Here is a 6,482-nt window from a genome sequence, read left to right as displayed (position 1 = left end):
TGGTTTGCAAGGCCGAGTGGTAACTAAAGTACCATGTTTTGTTCTGAGACAATGTGCTAAAGATATATAGCTAAGATGGTGTTATATTTGCAAAGTATGCAAATTATTTTTTCAGTAAATCAAACTGAGTTAAAATATTTAATCGCAATTGTTTTTTTGAAAAATTCATGAGTTAACGCTTTCATTTTGACAGCCTTAATTATTATTAAGAAAAATTGATTTCTTACCCAATTTATTTTTTTATTTATTTGGGCAAACAAGTGGCTAATGAGTAGCATGAAAATGACCAAATGGGCCTGTCATCAAACAATTTTTATATACAAGGTGTCTCCAAAGATCAAGTAGTTTTGCTGGAATTTATTTTTATTAGACACTGACTAATACATAAAAGCAGTGCTTGTACCATTGAGATTCTATGCTAATCTAAGCTAACTAATTAAAACTAAGATCTAATAAATGTAATCGTACATTGAATTGAATTTAGAAGTCACCTCTAGAGTCATGGAACGAGTTGCGTTCAACTTTGATGGTTCTGTTGTGAAGCAGCCAAAAATCTTACGAGTAGTTTTGAAAGCTCACAAACATTGCCGCAGCTGGAGCCTTTTAATATTTAATCATTCAAACTTTTCTGTTGTTTGTGTGTGGTTTGTTTCTTTTAACCTCAAGAGAAAGTGGTTAGCCGTTAAAACATGTTCCGAGGTCTCCGCGCCGGGTGGCCGAGTGCAGTCTCTCCCACTAATAAGGCTGGTTTGTGTGCCAGTTTTGACAGATGTGTTTGTGTGAAACTTCTGAGCGCCGAGACCTGAACCAGTCTGCCCTCCCATCCATGCTGCTGCCTTGGCCTCGAGCCGTCACCACACACACAAATAAATATACAAATAAAGTCACCACTGGCGAAAGATAAGGGAGGCATTTCTCAGCTACTAAGATTCTCATCAGTTTCACTTTGAAAATGGACGTGGCAAGCATACAAATTTGATCCAAATGTCAACAATCTGAAAAGCTGATCAGCCCGAGGACCAAAATGTCAGCGGTGCTAGGTCAACGAGCCATTATTGGTTTACAATTGCCGTTTAAAGTGGATTTATATTCGCGAGGCGTATCTCTAAATATCAGGTCCCCTTTGGAATAAGTCCTATTTTTTTCATGACAAGGACTGATTTTGACTCAAAAAGAGCAGAAATATGAGAACAAATAGCAACACTCTGCCGGAGCTCGGTTATCCACCTAAAAGAAGTAAGCCACAGTCGATAACAGAGATAACAGTTGGCTGGTTTTTGGTTGCGTTTATAATTTGTTGTGGGATTTACTGCTCAAAGTTCCACAAAATTTCTGCTCCATCTTACAGGACTACTTTAAAACAGAACATTTCTGCTCAATTATTATTGTGTACCATTTCAATATATGATAAGGAACTCTTTTGGTTTTGAATATAACTGTCAATAATAGTTTCTCTTTTGTTGTTTTGTTTCTGTGTTCTTGCCTCATTAATGTAAATGAGAACTTTCCCTACATGATCTTAGATTTAAAGTCACTGTAGAGTAAAGTAAATTATAAATTTGACAACAAATAAGAAAATTTTTAACAATCTTGCCAAATTTGTATAGTAAAATAAATATCCCGCCAGGTCATTGTAGAGCTTTCCAAGCCGCAACGAGAGGTACTAGCCACCAGCTAGCTTGCAAGCTAACATGCTCCTCTTGGACGGCATCACCTCCTTATTTCATCCATCCATTATCTGTACCGCTTGTCCGAGAATTTAAATGCCATCCAGCTGTTCTATAACCTAACAATTAAGAGGACACAACTTCAGAGTGAGGCATAGCTTCCTCGCTAACTGCATGTGGTCATGGTAGGAATTGGCCTAGAAATAATAAATAGGTCACAATTGTGCCAGGAAGACATTCATATGAACGAAGGCACAGGAGTTTTTATATAGTGGGGAAGGGGCGACTAGTGATGGGTGAATGAAGCTTCAAATGTGCTTCATAAACCAGTTGGAGTATTTTTGGACTCCAGAAGATGGACCTCTCTGTTGAATATTGGGCTGAAAGCACACTGACTTGCCATGTTTTAAACCCCTAATTTAAACCAACTATCTACAGGACTCTAAGATACAAGAAATGGTTCATGAAGCAAATTTGAAGCTTCATTTTCTCATCTATAGGGGCGACTCATACCCGTCTCTCAAGTGTGCCACTGATGAAATGGTGAAAACAGTTTTCATTCTTTGCATGCTTTCAGCAATGATCTTTAAACACGTATCATATATATAAAATGTCACTGATGGTGTAGTGGTACACTCGCCCGAGTTGTGTGCGGGCAGCGTGGGTTCAGTTCCCACTCAGTGACGGTGTCTATGTATGCCCTGTGACTGGCTGGCGACCAGTTCAGGGTGTAGTGCGCCTTTCGCCCGTAGTCAGCTGGGATAGGCTCCAGCACCCTCCCGTGACCCTGTACAGGATAAGCGGTGTGGATAATGACATGACATGACACATATATATATAAAAACAAATCTGTGATTTCACATTACAGGATGGTTCAAAATGAAAACTGCAATGCAATTTTGTCTGCAATATTTTAAAAAATGAAACAGGATGCAAATGTACAAATCTTGTAATCACACGGTAAGGAATGAACATTCATGAAATGTGGTTTGTGCTCCTGCAGTGGCATGAAAAAAGGAAAGATAAGAAAGAAATTTGTGAATCTACGCTGGTCAGCCGACTGGGCACTGACAAGTTAAAAACTGCATTTTGTGAGACAAACAGTCTTTGATGGGTTGTCGCGTTAACCACACCGCAGTCAAACATATAATGTGGGTACTAGAGAAATGGACCAGTCCAAAGATACACTCACTGATTATACTAATTGGGACTGGCAAAAGTGAATCGTTTACGCAAGATTAATTTTTAAAAAAATCATGCGATTAAATACACTGTTAGTTAACTGAGTTAATAGTTTAACAAATTTTATTTATTAATTATTATATAAAATATAATATTTAGTAAATCTTTTATCTTATTATTAACTCCATTTTATTTACTTCAAAAATGTATTTGCATATCTTGCAAAGCCAAATTCAAACACTCTACCATATGAGGTACATCTCAGAACAATGCTGCTTAAGTTACCACTGGCCTTGCAAACCAACACTGCGGAAGTGTGGTGCTTACAACTAAATGTACTGTGTAATTTTTTAGAATTTTTTCAAAGAAAAATTCCTGTAAAGATGACCCCATTTAGAACGTCTTCAAGAATCTACGAAAGCTATTAGAACAGAGGTTGATTTAAAACACACTTTATACTTGGTAATTTTACATCAATTACAAGATATTATTCAAGTAAGTACCCGTTAAAAGCTTCACAAAAAGTAGTAGTAGAAAATATTTGATTAATCGCAATTATGGAATTTCTTTGAATGAATTCGTGACAAAAATGTAATTGCTTGACAGCACGAACATTAATATGATGTGCCCTGTCAGATTGATGAATGCAAATGTGACTGTTGCGTACTTAAAAAAAATGCACACGCCATGTAATGGAAATATTCGACAACAGGCTGCTTTCGAAATGGTGAAGCAGCATGTGTCTTTTGTCAATACGTTGTTTCAAATAATAAATTATTAGATTTAATGATAAATCATGTGGCAGCTTAATGTTTAGTACAAGTGTGGCAACAGCTTTTGTGAGGAAGTCGTGTACTCAATAATGTGTTTGCTCTGTCTTTCGAGAATAAAGTCCAAACTCTTTTCCAATAGTTTTTTATTTTACAATATAAAACTATATAATAAAAATAAATTTAAAAAAGTATGTAATTCCAGAGTGTGACTCAAGCATTCACTGACCAAGTGCCTGTCTAAAATGGTCATGCAGCACTGCAGTCGGGTTTCTATCATTCCTACAGTCGCAGCATATTCATGTGGATAAGCTCGTCCGGTAACCTAGCAACAAATACTCTCAGCATGCACGTCATGGAGACACACTGATGTTCAATCCAATCAATTGACGAAAGCAGACAAAACGTGATCCCCATTCGAGAGGCTGCAGATGTTCACTTTTATTTGGGGTCGCTTTTGAAAGTGCAGTGAATCCACACGAAGAATCGCTTGAAATCAAATGGATGGTGAGGTCAAACATTAAAATTTTGACTCGCACAAGGTCATTCACACCACAAATCAATCTATTGGCACGTAGGTGTGCCGGCAGGTTTGAGGTTGCAAGTCAGACCTGTAAAGTAGAAAGATGTGTCTTTAACACTTGACCTTTGACCAGAGGTCAGAAGCAAGTGACAATCAGCAGAACTTGTCAACAGATGGAATGATAAATGGAGAAACGACTTTCACTTGTATAGTGCTCTACTACTTTCAAAGTAACAAGGGAACATCCTGGCAGCTGTGCTGAATACGAACTGCAATGAAACTTTACGCCTTTCAGCCTCCAGATGAGTCAGCCTCGTTCGCTCGCTTGCTTTCACTGGACAAAAATGTTGTACATCACTGTGGCGATTTATTTAAACTATTTATTTATTTAAACAATGATTAATCGATTAATAAATCAATAAGCATTTTTTATCAACGGTGAATTGTTCTGATACATTTTTTAATTTAACATTACCCAAATCCTACGAATTTCAGCTTCAACAGTAATTTCCGGAGTCATTCATGAACACATACTCGGGTTGAATAAAATAACACATTTACTTTGGAAAAAATTGATCAACATTTTTGCCCGTTTGACATTTGACAGTAACTAAATTATTAACAAATATCTTGTATCTATATTTATCTTTTCTGCGATGTTAATTTGACAATTCAGATTTTTCAACAAAGAGATGCAATGTTTTTTAATCCAATTCAGTGATTAATGAACAAAATCAACAATTTGATTATTAAAATAATCATAAGTTGCAGCCCCAATTTGAATGGGTCTACTTGACAGTAACTTCTAGGATAAAGAAGTGTTGTAAAAAAATGTCAAAAGCATTTCATAGCCTAACAGAATTCTTGCTCAAACGATGTGGGAGAAATAACTAAATTAGATGTTAAACTTACATTTAATGTCTTACTCAAAGGCAAGGCAGTTTTATTTATACATTGCATTTCATACGGGCAACTCATTGTGCTTCACAAACAAAAACAGTGACAACCACAGCTAAAGCAAAAGGGAACAAAAATTAACTAAAGAAGCTTTCTGAAATTAGACAGTAAAATTAATTTAAAATGTTTAAAAGGCCTTAATTAAAAGGTGCGCCTGGGAAAACAACCTATTTTAAAATTGATTTAAAAGCATTGACAACTTATTGATTCCATTTGCGTGCAGCATAACAGCTAAATGCTGCCTCTCCATGTTTGCTTTAAAACCTGGCTGAGTCCGAAGACTCAATTAGCATTAAGGGTGAAGACGGAGATTCACGAGCATTTTGTATGTTAGAATATGCTTGGACACGGTCAGACAAGAGCTCGCATTTCTGAGGGAGGTCAATAAAAATACATCTTTGGTCAAGGCATGAAAAAAAATTAAAAAGGTATTTTTACATTTCATGAAATAGTTTTGTGAAATTGATCATAAAATCTGTATCCGATTTTTTTGCCTTGGAGATGTATTTACTTAGATATTCATATTCTAAATTTGTGTAAAAAGAGCTTTTATTTCTCCTCCAAAGTGTCAAATAAATCCCAACAAAAAGCAAAATGCACAAGTCTTTCATATTTGTTGATATGAAGGCTTGTGAGTGTCATCATACAGGCCTATTTTCTGTCAAACAGCACATAAAAAAATGATAAGAATAAATAAAGATAAAGGAAATGTCTATTCCGATAGATGTTTTCTCTCACTCTTTAAAAAAGAAATATAACTCACAGAAGTTTCAGTGTTCGGCATTACAAGAGAAGGAAAGTAAACATGGACAGAAACTTCTGTCAACATATTTGTTTTCTTTCCAGGTTCTTTGCACAGCTTGCCTTCCGAACTGAAAGCGATGCTGCCTTCCTGGGAAACCAGCAGCCTTTTCAATCCGTGACCTTGCAGGTGGGATGGAGGCCACGATGTGCTCCGGGCCACCAATGAGCGGCGGCGTACCCTCTGCATGCCAACGTCCGATGCGGCTGCATGACAAATTCACGGCGCATTTTCTCCCCGCGCTATATTAACTTGGCGCGATAAACACGTCGGCAGCGCTGTAAACGCACGGAGAACGTCGTAGCTCTCGCCCTGAGTGTTACCCAGTCGACCATTGCGCGCTCGCACGCAATAAACGCCGCTATACATCTCAATGACTCCTCGCTTTATGGCCGTTGCACAGCTTTTCATTGTCAAGGACTCGCTTAAAATCAGGACAGGCTAATTGTGTATAATGCCTCTCTTTGTCTTCTGACGTTTATTTGCTGTACTGGAATGGAAAAAGTGGACAAACCTGCCACAGTGTTTCCTCAACCTCTATTGAACCAAGGCACGTATTTTATTTTATTTTATCACGCTTG

This window comes from Idiotropiscis lumnitzeri, chromosome 17 (genome assembly GCF_059441095.1).
Source record: "Idiotropiscis lumnitzeri isolate Australia: NSW breed Sydney's pygmy pipehorse chromosome 17, RoL_Ilum_1.0, whole genome shotgun sequence".
In the NCBI taxonomy this organism is placed as follows: domain Eukaryota; kingdom Metazoa; phylum Chordata; class Actinopteri; order Syngnathiformes; family Syngnathidae; genus Idiotropiscis; species Idiotropiscis lumnitzeri.
Note: the sequence above shows the minus strand (reverse complement) of the source record.